This window comes from Bubalus kerabau, chromosome 22, assembly GCF_029407905.1.
Source record: "Bubalus kerabau isolate K-KA32 ecotype Philippines breed swamp buffalo chromosome 22, PCC_UOA_SB_1v2, whole genome shotgun sequence".
NCBI lineage: Eukaryota > Metazoa > Chordata > Mammalia > Artiodactyla > Bovidae > Bubalus > Bubalus kerabau.
In genome coordinates, this window is record NC_073645.1 from 49826807 (window position 1) to 49846504 (window position 19698).

General features: G+C 44.9%; 1 long non-coding RNA gene across 1 annotated transcript in view; it reads left to right on the forward strand.

Annotated features, from left to right (window-relative positions):
- The first annotated feature begins 1615 nt into the window (after positions 1 to 1615).
- The window catches only part of LOC129636694 (uncharacterized), a 30912-nt gene continuing 12829 nt past the window's right edge, over positions 1616 to 19698 (forward strand). Inside the window, exons 1-2 of the long non-coding RNA XR_008707078.1 lie at positions 1616 to 1687; positions 15578 to 15680. This is a non-coding gene — a long non-coding RNA (uncharacterized LOC129636694). The remainder of the gene's footprint in view (positions 1688 to 15577; positions 15681 to 19698) is intronic.

A 19698-nucleotide genomic window follows, 5' to 3' on the forward strand; every position in this document is an offset into this window, starting at 1 on the left:
TGTTCTTAACCTCAATCTCTCCTATATCACATTCATTCATTCACTCACTCATTCAACAACACTTAGCTCATACCTACCTGTGCCAGGCCATGTTCCAGCACTGGGTTTGAATCCAAGCTTCTTACTTCCTGATCCTGATACCTACCCCTTTAGACCTCACTTTCTTCCTCTCTAGAGTGGGCATGAGTTTAAGAGTCCGTGCCTGCCTCAAAGAGTTTTGTGAAAATCAAACGCCATGATGAGGGAAGGTGCCTTGCACATTCAGGATGAAAGCCAGCTTTTGTTTTTGAGAAGAATGCTCTTGGCTACCTCATGGAAGAACCCGATGACCTCCTTATAAGTCTCCCTGAGGGCAGGGTGCCTCTGCTTGCCTGCTGCCGCAGGAGTGAACCCCTTCCCATGGGGGTCCTGATGAACAGGGTTACACACAGTGGTCTCCAAGACCCTCCAGCTACCACATTCTTCAGTCCTAGGAGATCTGGCCTCTGGTCTAAGTTGAGGCTTAGGGGCTTCTGAGTTCAAGGTCCGGTTCAGGAGACTCTTCTGCAGGACTATGGACTATGGCTTGTTTTCTTCCAGGCTGTACAGTAAAATCTGAGAGTAGCCGAGCAGCCGAGTTTGACTCTTAAACAAGTTCTAGAGCTTCTCTTTCTTCCTCTGCCATCCCCAGGCTCAGTTCTCCCTCTGGTCCCAAGAGCCCACCCACCTGAAAATCAAAAGACAAGCTCCTTGTAATTCCAGGAGATGTGTTCTGATTGAAGACTCCAGAAGAGCTGGGGTATCTGGGGTTTTGGAATAAAATTTCTTCTTCTGCCGACAACAGATCGTGTCTAATCAAAACCCTTAATTAAAAAAAAAATCTCAGGTACTTAATTTGATTTGCTTATTTGCATAATATCAGAGCACAAAAGAAATCTGCTCCACAGGCCCCGTTTCTGCCGCAGGCCAAGCGCTGGTCTCTTGTGATCTGCCCTGTTGATCGGGGCTGGCTCTGAGGGAGACAGAGGGCTCCCTCCAATCAGTGTCGTTCAGCTGCTGGGAGTGGGCTCACAGGAAGGCCTGCTCCATAAGTGAGAAGTTTCTGGAAATGTCTTAGTAGGAAAAAAGGTTTTGTCCCACATTTCCACTGCTGGTGTAAAATGCCGGATTCCCTGAAAGTGGACCCCTTTTGCTTGTGGCATGAATGGAATGCGATGTCTGGGGCTTTAGGGCATGAGCTGGATGGAGAAAGGCGGGGGGCGGGCTGGTGAAGAGGGGGCACTGGAAACAAGCTGTCACCTTTCACATCCTCGCCAGCCATCGGTGGTGTTTTTGCTTCTGTTGGTCTATCTAACTGTCCTCATTGGAACGCCGTATGCATGTCTAAGGACAAATGTTCACAGCAGATTAGTCTTAAGAGCCGAAAGAAATAGAAAGTTCCACTTGAACAGTACCGACTTCAAGCATCTGAGCCAAGTCCCCCAGGGACTTTCCCTGCTGCCCTGGACGGCAGGTCAGACAGCCGGGCGATGTACTTGAGGACCAGCAGGGGGCGCCCCAGAGTCAGGAGGAGGGCCAGGCAGGCCGGCCGCTTTCAGCCCCGACCAGAGCCGGGGAACTCAGGAAAAACTTCACTGCCGCCAAGAGAGCAGCTTTAAGAATCTGCACAGCTATTTTGCATCACATATTCAGCTCTCTTCAGAATGAGGTAAAATCAGGCTATTGGAACTTTGAGCAAATGTTTGTGTCCATTTTATTATTAAAAATTGTGTTTGATAAGCCTATTTTGTTTCCCCTCAAATAGTGTAAGTGATTGCTTAGAAGAGCTCCATTTCACATCTTTTAATTTTGAATTATTCTCTTATCTTTAATAAAGTACCAGTCAAGCCCAGAATTAGTATTCTGGAAGAAAGGGCTTAATGAGCTAAAACATTTCTATCTGGGGTAGGGGAGCATCTTATCTTGCTTAAGTGTTTTAGAAGTAATTTGCAAGGTAAAAGGCAGAATATTTGGTATGACTAAGTGGGAAAAAAAAATACGTTGGCCTCTTCTCTTTTCCCATGTGAGTAATACGCCAGTTCACATGGCAATGCCTTCCTGTACGGTGAAGTTCAACCTGGAGCGCTTGATGCAGAACCTGGGCTTTTCACTTCAGGTGCGCTGGGATATTTCATTAACAAGAGTTAAGGAAGAACATGGCTCTCTTTTTTCCAGCTACATTTCTGGCATCGGGTGGGCTATCATATATCATTGTCTGCAGCAGGCGACTTTGGAAATAGCTGACTATTAGCAACTTAATTGCCCTTGAATATACAATGCACACTTGTGCGGAGTGTTCGCGGCGAAGACTGCCAACAGACAGTGAAATTAGAAAAAATGCCCTCTTGGGTTACATCTGTACTGAAGTTTTAAAGAAGGAATAAAAGAAGATGTGGCTGTTAATGGAAGTTTTAGCAGGAGTTTAACAACTGTCACTCCATTTCAGGCACCTACTTGGGCTCTCGCTCTGCGGTAAAGGCTAGTTAATATCTAGTGTTTGGATAAACAGGTACTCTGAGTATCATTGCCCATTATCTGTTGGTCCACTGACTTTTTTTGGATTATAGATGTAAGAAAGATCTTTAGAATGTTACATTTGAGTAATGGTTTCATAATAAAGGATGTTCATTATATGCATTTTGTAAAGTTCTGAGAATTATGCCTGGGTTTAAAAATCAGTACATATAGCAAGACTTCAGTTACATAACAATTGAAAGCAAGTATCCAGAATGATGCAAGTTGGGAATTTGAACAACCAGATAACGTGAGGTCCATTTATATCCTCAGCATACGTAATATGCTGTTTACAGTGGGATACGTAAATGCAAACATTTTCATTTGGGTGAACTATTAAACAAGTTAATTTAGAAGGCTGGTCAGTGTGCAGATTTTGACAAAAGTATTAAGTGAGATTACTGTTGTACCTAGGCTGTTAAGTGGTAATGGTGTTGGCCAAGGATAGTTATGGAGGCTAACATAAAAGAATATTAGAATTTTAATAGGTTGAAAAGGACACAGAAGATGAGTGAAAGGAAGAATGGCGTGAGCCAGGAGGCAGTTGAACTAGAGAAAGTTTCAATGGCTGAGGTGACCATTCATTTTCATTAGAAAGAAATCCTTGTTATGGTTTAATGAAAATTTTTTCTAAATTAGTATACAATAAAATTAATTTTTTGCATATATACATCTATGAACTTTAACACATTGTATAGATTCCTGTAACCACCACCATAGTCAAGATTCAGAACAGTTCCACTACCCTCCGAAGCTGCTCCCGGCAATTTCAGAAGTCTCTCCTCTTCCTCTTTTAATCCTGGAAGCCGTGAACCTGTTCTCCATCCCATCGGCTGTGTCTTTCTCTAAAAGACAAGTGAAAGGAGTCAAGCAGTAACTTTTTGAGATCGACTTCTTTCACTCAGCAAAGTGCCTTTAAGAGTCATCCAGGATGTTGTGTACACTAGTGATTTTTTCTGGTTTATGTTTGATTACTAACTGGGCTTCCCTGGTGGCTCAGATGGTAAAGAATCTGCCTGCAGTACAGGAGACCTGGGTCCAACCCCTGGGTCGGGAAGATCCCTGGAGAAGGGAATGGCTAGCCACTCCAGTGTTCTTGCCTGGAGATTCCCGTGGACAGAGGAGCCTGCAGTGACTGACTGACTGTGTGATTGTGTGACTGACTAACCGGGATAAACTCCACTTGGTGTGTCATTTATTTTACATCTTGCTGGATTTGATTTGATGATATTTTGTTGAAGATGTTTACTTCTATGTTCATAATGGCTATTAGTTTGTAGTTTTGTTTTCTTGTGTTGTCTTTCTGGTTCAGTTCTCAAGGGAGTTGACCTTATAAAACTGTGTTGAGGATCATTCTCTTGTCTTCTGTTTTCTGGGATTCTGTAGAATTGGTTTTATTTCCTCTTCAGTGTTTGACCGAGATTACCAGTGAAACCATCTGTGTTTGGAGATTTCTTGTGAGTAATGTTTTAAATGGTAAAAATTCAAATTATTTAAATTTATAGAACTATTCAGCTTTTCTATTTCATCTTGGGTACATTTTGGCAGTTGGTAGTTTTTGCGAATTGACTCATTCCATCTAAATTGTTGAGTTTTTGTGAATAGAATTATTCTTAGTTTTCATTCATTATCCTTTCAATATTGCCAACTCTGCCTATAGTAATATCTTCTCTTTCATTCATGGTATTAATAGTTTGAAACTTTTCTCTCTGTCTCTTTTGAGATCAGGTTTGAAATTTATCATTTCTACTGATGTCAAAAAAAAAAAAACCTTTTTGCTTCATTGATTTTTTTCCTATTATTTTCCTCTTTACAATTTCACTTATTTCTATTCTTATTTTTAGTATTTTTATTTATTATTTCCTTCCACTGCTTGTTTGGATGTATTTTACTCATCATTTTTCTAGTTTTTTTTTTAAAGTTAAAGCTTAATAATCTGAGACCTTTTAAATTTTCTAATATGAGCATTTCGTGATATAGATTTCCCTTAGATCCACTCCTTTATGTTACGTAAAGAGGGTAAGTGGTAATGTCAAGTCATTTCCAAGAATGCGAATTACAAGCTGTTTTCCCTCAGCTAACACAATTAAAATAAAAAAGCCCTCAAACTGTGCGCCTACAGGTTAGGCTAGAGAGGGGTCCAAGTCTGTCAGATGTCCTGTGCGACGCATCGGCGTTTCTGTGGCACGGTGGTACCCCGAGTGATGGAGAAAAGGTTGAATAGTACGCTGTGGGTACCCCGAGTGATGGAGCAAAGGTTGAATAATACGCTGTGGGTACCCCGAGTGATGGAGCAAAGGTTGAATAATACGCTGTGGGTACCCCGAGTGATGGAGAAAAGGTTGAATAATACGCTGTGGGTACCCCGAGTGATGGAGAAAAGGTTGAATAATACGCTGTGGGTACCCCGAGTGATGGAGAAAAGGTTGAATAATACGCTGTGGGTTCTGCTTGCTATGTCATGGAATAAAGAGCCAATACACTTTAGGATGATCGTGCAGCGTGTCAGTCTGGCTTTCCCTTCATTCCTCAGAACCTCTCACTGCGAGGTGACCGGTACGGCGCCACGCTTCAGTCAGAAAACACGTCCGACCCGTTAGAACTCCCAAGAGGACGCATGTCTGTGAGGACTTCTCTGAGAAAACAAGTCCAAACTACACGTCAATTCTTACTGCAGTAATGCTTTGAAGAAGCACCGGTGCGGCAGGCGGCACTGGGCTCTTTGCTCGCCGCTCCTGGGTGGTTTTCTTTCTGCGTCCTCCTTGCTTGACCCCAGGCTTCCTCAGGCTCCACATCGATTCTCGGGAGCCGTGTCCACCCTCGGCGCGTCGACCCCTGGCTTGCTTTGTTCTCTGGGGATCTGGCAGCAGCCAGCAGGGCCTCCCGCCTCGGTGTGCGGGAGTGGGTGAATTTTTTATTATGGTAAAATACACGTAGCGTAAACGTCGCCAGTTCAGCCGTTTTGAAGCGGCATTAGTGGCACGTTCTCATTTGTGCGAGCATCCCCACGCCTCCCTCTCCAGAGCTTTCTCATCTTCCCAGCTTAAACCCTCCACCCACCAAACAGTACCTTCCGTTCCCCTCTCCCACCCATGGCATCCACCGTGCTGCTTTCTGTCTGTATGACCTGTCTCCTCTAAGCACTTTGTGTGAGCGGAATCATAAAACATTTGTTCTTTTACATTGGCTTATTTTACCCAGCATAATGTTTTCAAGGTTCATCCATGTTGTAGCCTGTGTCAGAATTTCCTTCTTTTACAATTTTCTCGTTTTAGTTTTTTCTGCTAAAAATCTGGTATCCACTTTATTTTTAGTTTTTATTGAAGTATAATTAACTTGGGGCTTCCCTGTGGCTCAGCTGGTAAAGAATCCGCCTGCAGTGCGGGAGACCTGGGTTTGATCCCTGGATTGGGAAGATCCCCTGGAGAACGGAAAGGCTACCCTCTCCAGGATTCTGGCCTGGAGAAGTCCATGGACTGTATAGTCCTTGGGGTCGCAAAGAGTCGGGCACGACTGAGCGCCTTTCACTTTCACAGTTAACTTACAATGTATTAATTACTTCTATATAGCAAAGTGATTCATTATACATATATAAACCATTTTATTATATTCTTTACTGTTATCATTTATCAAAGCATATTGAATATAGTCCTCTGTGTTATACAGGAGGACCTTGTTGTTCATCCGTTCTGTATATAAAAGCTTATGTCGGCTAACCCCAAGTTCCCGCTCCTCTCCTCCCGACCCCCTCCCCTCTGCAACCACAAGTCTGTTGTCTGTGTCTGTGAGTCTGTCTCTCTTGTGGGTAGGTTCATTTATGTCATACTTTAAATTCACATATAAATGACATCAGATGGTATTTATCTTTCTGACTTAGTTTGATAATCTCTAATTGCATCCATTCCTTCCTTCCATTTTTTATGACTTACTAGTATTCTGTGGGGTTTCCTTGGTGGCTCTGATAGTAAAAAATCTGCAGGAGGAGGGCAGGAGGAGAAGGGGGTGACAGAGGATGAGATGGTTGGACGGCATCACTGATTCAATGGACATGAGTTTGGGCAAACTCCAGGAGATGGTGAAGGACAGGGAAGCCTAGCGTGCTGCGTTCCATGGCATTGCAAAGAGTCAGACACGACTGAGTGACTGAGCACCAACAGTATTCCATTGTTCGCACACGCTGCGTTGTGTTTGTCCCTTTGTCTGTTGTTTCCTTTCTGGCTCATTTGGCAGCAAAACGTTCTGAGTTTCCTCTCAGCTGATGGATATGAAGCAGGGAAGTGCTTCTGTAGCCATTAAGCTCTTAGACGATCTTGGATCTGACGTATTGGATTACTAATCATGCTTTTACAGGTCATTTTTTCTATGGCCCAGAGTCGCAGTTCTCTCTGTGGATGGCAGGCGCCATACTGGAATCTCTTGGGGAATTTTTCCAAGTGTTACTTCTTCGTCTTTCTTCCAAGCTTCTTTCTAGTGCTGGAAAATAAAGAAAATAAGTGGGTTTTAAGTCTTAGCTGTGTTGGGCGAAACTTCTCTTTGAGGGCAGCCATTGCAGACTCAAACGTTCCTGCAAGTGGTCTCTTGCATTAACCCATGGAGTCATGATGAAAGAAGATTTATCTTGGCCAGGAGTATTTAAGCTTGTCATTCTTTAAATTTCTGTATTCACTCTGGGGATTCATTAGTTTTCTTAATACATTATTTTTAGTGCACTTTGCATACTTTCTCTCATGTGTTTCTGTTTGGATTGACTTGTTCCTTCAGGGTGGAAATTATGTGGGTTATTTTGACTTGTCATTGGGTGCCATAGGAGAAAGGTCAGAGAGGGCTCATGGCGTTGCAGGGTGGGACACATTGGAGCCTGACATCTATAGATGGGATGGGGGGCATTTCAGCTTGAGGAGACAGAAGTAGAAAAGGCTCAGGAGTCTGGAGGCGTAGAGCTGTCTAGGGTTGCCAGAAAGAACAAGACGTAGAAGAGGAGGGAAGCAATACTCTTCCTTCTAGAATTTCTTATTTTTCTCTGCCTTGAATATCTTCCCCACCTGCTCAACTGTAGGTCAAAATCCTCCCTAAAACCTCTATCAAAGATTTTTCTCCAACACCCTGTCATACCTCTGGGACAGTCCACATGGCTTTCTACAGGAATGAATCTTTTTGTCTTTTTCTCATCAGCTGGGATGGGTAATTCCTGTCTTTCCTGAAAAGTCTGTGAAGTCCTCAGGCCTTTTTTGCTCTCAGATTCTCCAGACCCTATCGAAGGGTTCAACACTGTGATAGTCTGAAAAAACACAATCCTTAACTGACTGATGGACAAAGCCACTGGAGAACAATTTCAGGCGTAAATGTGAACATCACTCAATTGTGTTCGACTCTTTGCAACCCCATGGACTATATTATACATCCATGGAATTCTCTAGGCCAGAACACTGGAGTGGGTAGCCTTTCCCTTCTCCAGGGGATCTTTCCAACCCAGCGATCGAACCCAGGTTTCAGACATCTAGCCATTGAAAAGGATCTTGTGGATAAATGTTTGATGAAACAGTGTCTGTGGAAAAATAGAAGCATCATGTGATACAGAGTATTGAATTTTGTAACCATCCATTTACCTTCTGTAACTGGAAGGCATCTTTGCCAAAATGTTAGCAGTTGCTGCCTCCGATGGATGTTCCGGATGATTTTACTTTATATTTTTGGGTTTTGCTCAATGATCTGTGCTCCTTGGTCCACAATAGACAGTGTTTCATGACTGTTTTTGTCTGTCTGTTGTGGAGTAGAGGCCTGGACCTGAGTCGGTGTTTGTTGAATGAATAAGTGAGTGACTAATATAGAATGATGAAAATAGACCATTCAGGGCTTAAAAATCTCTGAGGGCTTTACAATTAATAAGACAATGTGGAAGGCCATTACAGCTTGTAAAATAGTATACAAAATTAACGTGTTATAATTATTATATTGTGGAAAGACCTCCAGGCCCCCTCTAGTCCTTAGGATACTCCTCTTGCTGGCTAGATGAGCTCCTTTCCAGCTTTCCCTTAGAACCACCCCTTTCTGGGAGTTGGGGGACAGGTAACCTGAGCTCGTGTTTAACTCAGATTTATTTTACTTCAACTTGTCCCCTTTTAGAGTTAATTCAGCAACACGCATGCCCTTTCTCAAGATTTTTATCAGGTGGTGGTGAACTTTTAATGAATATAATAGAAAACATTTCCCCATCCTAGAAAATGGAGGGAGTTTGAAATGCATTTTGACCTCATCAACTTCTTTCATCTGGTCTCTGTAATCAGTTTTTATAAAAAGCACATGGCTGCCTGGCTATATCTTGATAAAGAACAGTTTTTGTGTTCTATTAAAAAAAATTCAGAGAACTGGTTTCAATCTTGAGAGATAATGGGAGTGCTGTGGAGGGCGATTGGTGAGCTGTCTACACCGTGCCCCGGTGTGAGGACTGGTGAGCTGAGCTGAGTGCAGTTCTCAGCCCTGTTCCCTCCTTACGGGTGCTGTTGGGGGGACTCTCCACCTTGCCCCCAGGAGGGCTTCACAGACATGCGTACCTCAAAGCCCAGTGTCTTCTAGACAGAGGACAGGCAGCCACAGCCTATAATGGGAAGGAAGGCAGACATTTGTTCTCATCAGTATCTGCTAAGGGGATATAGAAATGGTCCTTACAGCTTTTTCAAAGAGTTTTTCTAATGAGAAGTTTAAAGGTAATGAGCCCTCCTCCCAACCAATCTTTAGAGTTCTGAGTCTGTGGACTTTACTTCTATCATAACTGTCTGCAACAAATGTTTATCGTATATCCACAAGGTACCAGCCTTGTGCCAAGTGCTTAGAATATGTCTGTGAACAAAATGGTCAAAGGATGATTTCCTCCTGTAGCCGGCATGGTGCTCAGATGAACGAGGACTGTGGTAAGACAGTTGGAGGACGTGTTAGAAGGTGATGGTGTTATAGAAAGAAAGAAAAGTTGAGTCCAGCAAGGTCAAGGGCATCAGGATGGAGGGGGCAGGGCTAGTGTATATAGGGCAGTTGGGATAAACCTTACTGTTTTGGGGGAGATGGAAGCAAGAAAACCTAACAAAACGACTTAACATCCCAACTGTGTTACAGGCAAAATCCTGAGACCGATGTACTTGTCCCCAGTCTGTGAGGGTGATCAGGCTGGGCAGCGTGAGGTCTGATGGCTGGGACCCAGCTCCAACACAAGCATCACCACATGGTACCCTGTTCATTCCCAAGCTCCCCCGACCCGGTTCTTCAATCCCCACTCATTCCTCCCAGAATCTCCCCTTGGCGTTGCCTTCTGAAACACTACCCTCTTGCCTTTCTCTCTCCCTGTCCGTTTCCTCTTAACTCTCTGGAATTTCTTTCCATCACTTGAGCCTTTGCACATTACTTCTGCCTGGGGTTCTATTCGCTCTGCTCTCTGACCCCCTGGACGATCTCACCTGCTCCGTGGCTTCTACAGCCACTGGTGAGCTGGTGATGCTCAACGTCTCTGAGCTGTGTGTCCTCAGCTCCAGTCTTGTCCACTCGGCTGCCTTGGCAAGTCCAAAACTGAACTCATCCAGCCTGTCTCCCCTTGGGAGTTTTCTATTTTGGTAAGTGATATATGATGCTTTCAAATTGTGGTGCTGGAGAAGACTCTTGAGAGTCCTTTGGACAGCAAGGAGATCAACCTAGTCAATCCTAAAGGAAATCAACCCTGAGTTTTCATTGGAAGTACTCATGCTGAAGCTCCAATCCTTTGGATACCTGATGCAAAGAGCTGACTCATTGGGAAAGACCTCAATTCTGGGAAAAATTGAAGGCAAGAGCAGAAGGGGATGACAGAGGATGAGATGGTTAGATAGCACCAATGACTTAGTGGACATGAATCTGAGTAAACTTCAGGAGATAGTGGAAGATAGAGGAGCCTGGTGTGTTTCAGTCCATGGGGTTGCAAAGAGTCAGACACAGCTGAGTGACTGAACAACATATATGTCTTTAGCTTAAAAAATAACACTTATGTTCAGTCCATTTAATGCTTTTGTCAAGCATTATTTTAATGGCTTCATAATAACCCCCATCTATCTAACCATCCACAATTGATCTTCCCAATTCCCTATTGCTGAGCATTTACGTTGTTTCTGAATCTTTGCTCTCACAAGCAACCGTACAATAAACATCCTCATTCAGTGTTTACATCTTTGTGTTTCCTTGGCCCAAGATTGGCTCATAAATAGAATCAATTTTGAGCTGATTTAGCATTCCCTTTGGATAAATTCCCAGAAGACAACTCGGTGACTCAAAGGATATGAAGAATTTGAAGATGTTGGTGGTTGCTTATTGCCCTTTAGAAAGGGATAGTCAAATGTATTTCCACTGCGAATGAATGATGCTTTTTCAGTTATTATGAGCTTCCAAATCTGCCGCGTTTCCTGGGTTACAAGTGGGGATGGACATGGCCTCCTGTGTTCATTGGTTGGCTGTATTCTTTTCTGAACTGCTTGCTCACGTCTTTTGTCCACTTTTCTTTGGTGGTGCTTTCCATTTTTGCCTTTTTAAAAAAGGATTTGTTCTAATTAAGGCTTTTGATTGCAAGCGACAGCATCTGACTTGAGTTAGGACAGGTGAGCTTGGAGTCTGCTTCAAGGGGGCAGTGTCACCAAAGGAGAGGGGGGAGAGGGGCACCCGCCAAGCGTCGGAACCCGTCGACTTCTCAGTCTCGTAGCCCCCTGGCCTCACCTGCTCTTGATGCTGCCCCATCCTCTGGTCCCAGGCAGCTCTGTCTGCCTTCTCATCTTGCTAGTGACCCAACATGGTGACCAGGCCATGTTCCCACTCTATGACCTTTCAGCTGCAGCACCCTCAAAGCTCCCTGTGTCTTTAGAGATAGGATGCAACTAGCCTAGCTGTTCCTTGAGCCCAGCTGCCCAAGGGACAGCCAATGGCTGGACTCTCTCCACGTCACACGTCCATCTTTGGCTCCGTCAGTTCCTTCTGGGTTGACAGGTGGGGCAGGTTCGATGGATGGGACCAGGGGCAGGGCAGGGCAGGCAGTGGGACATACATAATAAAAGCTTCAGATTTTTTGTCAGACAAGTTGTACACAGTCTGCCTTAGGATATATGTATTTTTTTCTAGCGGTTAGTTTCTCAACATTATTTCTTGAATGCTGTCTTTTTCTCTTCCTCTCCACTGAGGAAATAGTCTTAATTCAGTTTTTTTTTCTTCTCCTGTGGGTTTCTGCTTCTCCCTGGTTTCCCCACCTCTAGTTACACTCCTTCCCACCTCATTCTCTCTACCCTGTCAGCAGAAGTGTCCACCCAAAATGACAACCTGGCAAAGATGCCTCCTCTTTAAAAAAGTCTTCCAGTGGCTCCTGACAAGCTTCTGGAGAAAGTCCAAAGTCGTGACAAATCCAGATTGGGTTTTCAGTATGGCTCCATCCCGTCTCATCTGATTCTCTGGTGATGCTGCAGACGTCCTGTGGTCCAGCCATACCCTAGGGGTTTCTGAGTGGCTGACCTTTCTCGGGTACTCATGCTTTTCTCAGCTAACTCCTCCACCTCATCTTCTCTTTCTAGCAAATTATTCCATGTTCTTCAATAATCACTGGAGTAGGACTTCTATTTTGCACTCCTTGCCACCTACTTGGGTTGCATTCGTTTTTCTTTCTTCACACTCATGGAAACACATTCTGTTAGAATGGGTTTCCTATCTCCTCCACTTCTAGATGAGACAACTTGGAGGGTCAATGTCCATCTTTCTCTTTTCAAGCCACTGGAAATGGGTTGAACTAATGTTGCCCCATGCATGCGTGGGGCTTCCCTGGTGGCTGAGATGGTAAAGAATCTGCCTGCCATGCAAGAGATCTGGGTTCAATCCCAGGGTTGGGAAGATCCCCTGGAGAAGGGAATGGTAACCCACTCCAGTATTCTTGCCTGCTCAATCCCATGGACAGAGGAGCCTTGTGGGCTATAGTCCATAGGGTCGCAAAGAGTCAGACACAACTGATGGACTTAGCACAAAGCACATCATAAATAAAGATTGAGCCCAGGTCTCTCACATTGCAGGCTGCTTCTTTACCTGCTGAGCCACAAGGGAAGCCCCAGTATAGTGGAGTGGGTAACCTATCCCTTCCCCAGTGGATCTTTCCGACCCAGGAATCGAACTGGGGTCTTCTGCATTGCAGGCAGATTCTTTACCAACTGAGCTATCAGGGAAACCCTAAACAAAGATTTCCATTTTCTAGAGATTAAAAGGAAAGGAGTGTGGCTAATGTCAACAACCTCCTACATCAAATCCAGTCTCTTCCACACGAGATGGATGTCCGCAGCTGACTGGGCACGGCAGGGAGGGAAGTTCTCTGAGGCTGGCAGCCGTGTGTGGATCCTGGCTCCCGCTCCAGCTGTGTGATCTCCAGTAAGTTAGTTGAGGCTTTCTGTCTGTAAAATGGGCTGATGCAGCCATCCGTGTCCCAGAGCTTTGAGGACTGGAGAGAGGATGCAGGGTGAGTACCTGCTCAGGGCCAGGGAAGGTCTGAGAAACTTTGGAGTTTATTGGTATGGATTATTTACCAAAGTAAATACTTCCCTGTAGCTCAAATGGTAAAGAATCTGCCTGCAATGCTGGAGACCAGGGTTTGATCCCTGGGTTGGGAAGATCCTCTGGAGAAGGGAACAGCAACCCACTCCAGTATTCTGGCCTGGAGAATCCCGTGGGCAGAAAAGCCTGTTGGGCCACAGTCTGTGGAGTCATGAAGAGTCAGCATGACTGAGCGACTAATACACACATTTACCAAAGTGGGCAGCCACTTCCCCGGTGGCTCAGTTGGTAAAGAATCTGCCTGCAATGCAGGAGACCTGGATTCAATCCCTGGGTCAGGAAGATCCCCTGGAGAAGGGAATGGCTACTCACTCCAGTATTCTTGCCTGGGAAATCCCATGGACAGAGGAGCCTGGTGGCTTGGGGTTGCTAGGGTTGGACAAGGCTTAGGGACTAAGCCACCACCATGGATTTAATAATACTAATATATTAGCATCGTTGGAGGGCTTGTGGAAGCATCTCACACAGCACCACAGGTACGGAAGGAAAACATGATGATTTCCATTTTTTGGTTCTCTCAATTCTGAACAAAGACAAGTTGAACTGTTGCTTGGAATTCCCTGTTGTATAAAATTTTTTTAATAAACAAAGTGGATTTAGAAATTAATGGTGACATTTAGTCATTAGAAAGCAGACAATTACATGAAGAGTAATTTGATATTTATAACAGCATCATTGTCAATTAAATTTGTCAAAGTGAATCAGAAATCCTTGATGAGCAAAGAAAGATGAACTGGAAGCTGTAACGGGGTTGTTAGCTGTAACGGGGTTGTTAGCTGTTGTTAAGAGAGAGGAAAAACAAAGGGAGGTTGTACGTTTTGTAGTTGTTCGTTTTTAATTCTGCGGCACCCCTAGTGGCTCAGACAGTAAAGAAGCCTGCCATGCAGGAGACCTGGGTTCGACCTCTGGGTCAAGAAGATCCTCTGGAGAAGGGAATGGCAACGCGCTCCGGTATTCTTGCCTGGAGAATCCCATGGTCAGAGGAGCCTGGCGGGCTTACAGTCCATAGGGTTGCGAAGAAAAGAGTCGGACACGACTGAACCACTCACACTTGTTCATTCAGCAATAAAAAAGAGGGACGTAATGCCATTTGCAGCAGCATGGATGGGCTTAGAGGTTGTTATACTGAATGAAGTAAGGCAGAAAGAGAAAGGCAAGTACCGTGTGATATCACTGATGTGTAGAATCTAAAAAAGTGATACAAGTGAACTCATTTACCAAACAGAAGTAGACTCAGAGACAGAAAAGAAAAAACTTAGGGTTACCAAAGGGGAAGTGGGGAGGGATAAATCAGTAGGAGTTTGGGATTAATATAAGCAAAGCACTGATATAAAATAGGTAAACAACAAGGCTTTGCCGAATAGGGAATTATAGTCAATATCTTCTAAGAACCTATAAAGTAGAAGAATCTGAAAAATAGTGTGTATGTGCATGTACATATGTATGTATATATAACTGAATCACTTTGCTGAGACCTGAAACTATCACAACACTGAAATTAACTCCAATGGAAGGAAAACAGAGCAGGCCCAAGAACAGCCGTGGGAGGGGCGCCAGGGGCAGGGCACCCTCCTTTAAAGCCAGTCCCAGGTGACAGATTTCCTCTCAGAAGTCAGGGTGGTGCCTAGGGGGTTTGGAAACTCCAAGGCCCAGCCCGCCAATCTCTCTCATCTCCAGGGTCACAGTTTGGGTTGGTGGCAGGGATGAGAGCTCAGGAACTCACAGCCTGAATCCTCTTCAGGGAAGGGGGGCGTCTCTGGGCTGGAAAGCCAGCCTGGGAGCTGCCAATAGTTAAACCCGAGATCGCAGGGAGAAATGAAGCCGGCCTGTGTCTCTCTGCTGAACCCCTGGAGGCAAGCACCCTCCTCCCCTAGAGCCCAGGCTGCACCTGCTGCCTTGAGGCCCTGGCGTGGGACAGGCCTGCAGCTGCCCTTCCTAGATGACCCCTGGGCCCTCCTCCCCTCCCCTGAAGGCCAGTGGTTGTGGGACTGGGCTTGTCTCCGTGAGATCAACTCTCTGTCTTAAATGATCCCACCCTTTAAAAATGTGGTATATACACACAATGGAATGCTACACAGCCATAAAAAGGAATTAAGTTTTGCTATTTGCAGCAACATAGATGGAACTGGAGGGCATTATGGTACTTGAAGTACGTCAGACAGAGAAAGATAAATACTGTATGATATCACTTACATATGGGATCTAAAGAATACAACAAACTAGTGAATATAATAAAAAAGAAGCAGGCCCACGGAGGCAGAGAATAAATTAGTGCGGTTACCAGTGGGGAGAGGAAAGTGAGGACGGGCAATCTGGGGGTAGGGGATTAAGAGGTACAATTGTTAGGTGTAAAATAAGTAAGCATAAGGACGTATTATATGCATGCGTACTTGCTAAGTTGCTTCAGTCGTGTCTGACTCTTTGTGACTCTATGGACTATGGTCTCCTCTGTCCACAGGATTCTCCAGGCGAGACTACTGGAGTTGATTGCCACGCCCTCCTCCAGGGGAATCTTCTCAACGCAGGAATTGAGCCCACATCTGGGTCTCCTGCATTGGCAGGTGGGTTCTTTACCGCTAGTGCCACCTGGGAAGCCCCATATATTGTATAACGTGGGGGAATATAGCCAATATAACAACTGTAGAGTATAACTTAAAAAAATTGTGAATCCCTGTATTATACCCCTGTAACATATTGCACATCATGCACATCATATAACTATTGCACATCAACTATATTTGAATTAAAAAAATAGTGACAAACGCAGAGATGTTTGCTTGTCACCCTCCCTGTACCAGCGGTCCCGGCTCCCACTCCTGGCTGTGTTGATGGGGTGTGTGTGTGTGATTTACCTTACAGCTAAGTGGGATGACCAGCCCTCCTGGTTTGCCTGGGACCAAGGACTTTTCAGGGCTCAAACTGGAACAAGTTGGTCATCTTAAGGGACATAACCTGGAGAGAATGTAAAGTGGTATTCTGAGTCATTCAGGGATGACCGTACCCTGTGAGAGTTGGCTAAAAATAAGTTGATTCCATTATTTATTGAACAAACACAAGGCCACATACTCGGGGGCTGGAAGAACGCTGATAGACATTCAGGGTGGTCTCGAAACTTCCCTGAGCTGCTGTGTGAACGGAGCTGTTACCTAGTATTTACCTTCTCGACTTGGGCTGAGTCTAGAGTCAGTTACGCTGGTGGCCATGGCCCATATTATCACTGATGCCAGAGCATCAGATGCCTTGGTGTACTTAGGAAACACTTTCAAAGGGAAAATGCACTTGGATTCTATATAACATTGCTGAACTGCCAGCTCTGCAGCAGTTGTTCTCACCGAGGGTAGAGTTTGCCCCTCAGGGGTCACCCGGCCACATCCAGAGGCATTCTGGGTGGTCATGATGGGGGTGGTGGTCACGAGTTACCGCATCTACAGGGTGGACGCAGGGCTGCTGGTGGACACCCTAGAATGCACAGGACGGCCCCGCAGAAAACATTCATCCCCGCCTAATGTCAACAGCTCTGAGGGCGAGACACTGCCCTGGGGAGGGGAGCCACGGACTGGCTCTGCCTGGAAACGCGAGGTCAGCGTCGCCTCTCTCCAGTATGCAGACAGCTTCGCTTGCACGGGGCTTTCTTCCTCTTTAGACGCTGAGCTAGGAAACTCACAGTGCGACCAGGACCAACCAGCTTCGTCATGAGCAGGGCCTGGGGAGGTTACAGAGCAGGAATGCCGGGCCTTCTTTTGGTGTTCTAGAAGATTCTACACAGGAAGTGTGAAAAGAGCCTTTCCAGCTAGCTGAGGCTCTTATGAGTCCCCTACCTGAGACAGCATCTCTCACAAGGACCAGCTTATTTTCAGGGGATTCACCTGGCACCTACATGGGGTGAGTTCCCAGGGGCTGGTTATTGCCGTTTACAGAGCTACTTGCATTTTATTTGTTTTATTTTCTTTTTTATTTTATTTTTTTAATGAAAATATTTTATTAGTAAAATATTTTTTTTTCATTTTTTATTTTTATTTTTTAATTTAATTTTATTTATTTTTATTTTTTTAATTTTATTTTATTTTTAAACTTTACATAATTGTATTAGTTTTGCCAAATATCAAAATGAATCCGCCACAGGTATACATGTGTTCCCCATCCTGAACCCTCCTCCCTCCTCCCTCCCCGTACCATCCCTCTGGGTCGTCCCAGTGCACTAGCCCCAAGCATCCAGTATCGTGCATTGAACCTGGACTGGCAACTCATTTCATACATGATATTTTATTTTCAAAAAAATAATTTCACGTGTACCCCAATGTTCATCACAGCACTGTTTATAATAGCTAGGACATGGAAGCAACCTAGATGTCCATGAGCAGATGAATGGATAAGAAAGCTGTGGTACATATACACAATGGAGTATTACTCAGCCATTAAAAAGAATACATTTGAATCAGTTCTAATGAGGTGGATGAAACTGGAGCCTATTATACAGAGTGAAGTAAGCCAGAAAGAAAAACACCAATACAGTATACTAATGCATATATATGGAATTTAGAAAGATGGTAACAATAATCCTGTATGCGAGACAGCAAAAGAGATATAGATGTATAGAACAGTCTTTTGGACTCTGTGGGAGAGGGTGAGAGGGTGGGATGATTTGGGAGAATGGCAAAAAATAATAATTTTATTTATTTACTTATTTTTGGCTGTGCTGACTCTGTGTGCTCTGTGAGCTTTTCTCTAGCTGTGGTGAGTGGGGGCTCCTCTCTAGCTGTGGTGTGCGGCTTCTCTTGTTACGGAGCACAGACTCAGCACATGGGCTCAGCAGCTGAGGCCCCAGAGCTCTAACGCGCTGGGTCCATAGTTGTGGTGCACCGGCTTAGTTGCCACATGGCCTCTGGGATCCTGGACCAGGGGTTGAATCTCTGTCTCCTGCATGGGCAGGTGGATTCTTTACCACTGAGCATCAGGGAAGCCTGATACTTGCATTTGAAAAAGTTTTCTTTTGGCAATAATTTTACACTCATAGAAAAGTTACAAGAAGAATACAAGGACTCCCTTTACTCAGAATCTCCAAATGTTAACATTTATCACAGTTGCCTTACTCTCCTCTCCACTCTATGGTGTTCAACTGTGGTGTTGGAGAACACTCTTGCAAGTCCCTTGGACTGCAAGGAGATCCGAGATCCAGCCAGTCCATCCTAAAGAAAATCAGTCCTGAATAGTCACTGGAAGGACTGATGCTGAGGCTGGAGCTCTAATACTTTGGCCACCTGATGCAAAGAACTGACTCATTGGAAAAGACCCTGATACTGGGAAAGATTGAAGGTGGGAGGAGAAGGGGACGACAGAGGATGAAAAGTTTGGATGGTATCACTGACTTGATGGACATGAGTTTGAGTAAACTCCGGGAGTTGGTGATGGACAGGGAGGCCTGGAGTGCTGCAGTCCATGGGGTTTCAAAGAGTCAGACATGACTGAGAGACTGAACTGAACTCTCTCCACTCTATAGACACATTGTGACCTTTACCACCTAAGGGCATGTGGCGGAATTGATGCCCCTTTATCTCTAAATACATCAGCGTGTGCTTTATAAAAACAAGAAAACTCTTTTTGAAACCTAAGCACAATGATCAACAAAAGGAAGCCAGCGCCCATGCAGCGTTAACTAACCCACAGGCCTTGTTCAGGTCTCATGGGTGGTCCTGCTAACGTCCTTTCTAGCAAATTCTCCCTCCCCATTCCCCTGAGAGCCCCATTTCAACTGCTGAGTTGTCCGGTCTCCTTACACTATCTAACCTTCAGCATCCTCTTGGGTTTCTCTCTTTCATGACCTTGACAGTCTTGAGGAGCACAGGACAGCTCCCTTATTGCCTGTCCCTCTTTCTGAGTTTGTCTGATGGCTCCTCGTGACTGAATCCAGGCTGTGCATTTTTAACAAGATACTAGAAGCCGGAAAGTGAGGCGGCCCTCAGGGCATCATCGTACCAGGAGGAGAATGATGTCTTTGTGCCCGTTTCTGGCCACATGAACTCTCCCCGGTTGGGTTCTCTCCTGTATGGTTACTACCTTCCCCTTAGTAATTAGTAGGTATCTTGGGAAGGGTCCTTGGAAGCCCCGTGCTTATCCCGTGATCATGACATCGTCACTAGGTTCAGCATCCACTGATGTTTCTTGCTTGAAACGATTGTGATGATGCAGGTTGCCCAGTGGTGATTTTTAGAAATCCCATCCTTCCTTCCATGTTTAGCTAGAATTCTACCATTAGAAAGAACTTATCTTTTCTCCTCTTTATTGTTTTTAATTTCATCTATGTCTGGGTGGATCCACAGACCCTTATTTTGGTCTATGGCTAATAACCCATTACTATCGCTATTTTGATGCTGAAATTGTCCTAAACCTGGCCGTGGGGAGCTGGCCCCTGTGTCCTCTGCACATGTTTCCCTCCCTGATTTTGGCACAGCGTGGTGGTCTAGGTTCATCTTGGCTTTCCCCTGCACTCACCTGGAAACCAGCCACTTCTCCAAGAGGCTCTGGTTCCTTTTATTGGAGAAAGGTATTCAGAAACCAGGATTTGGGCTCTGGGGGTGCCCA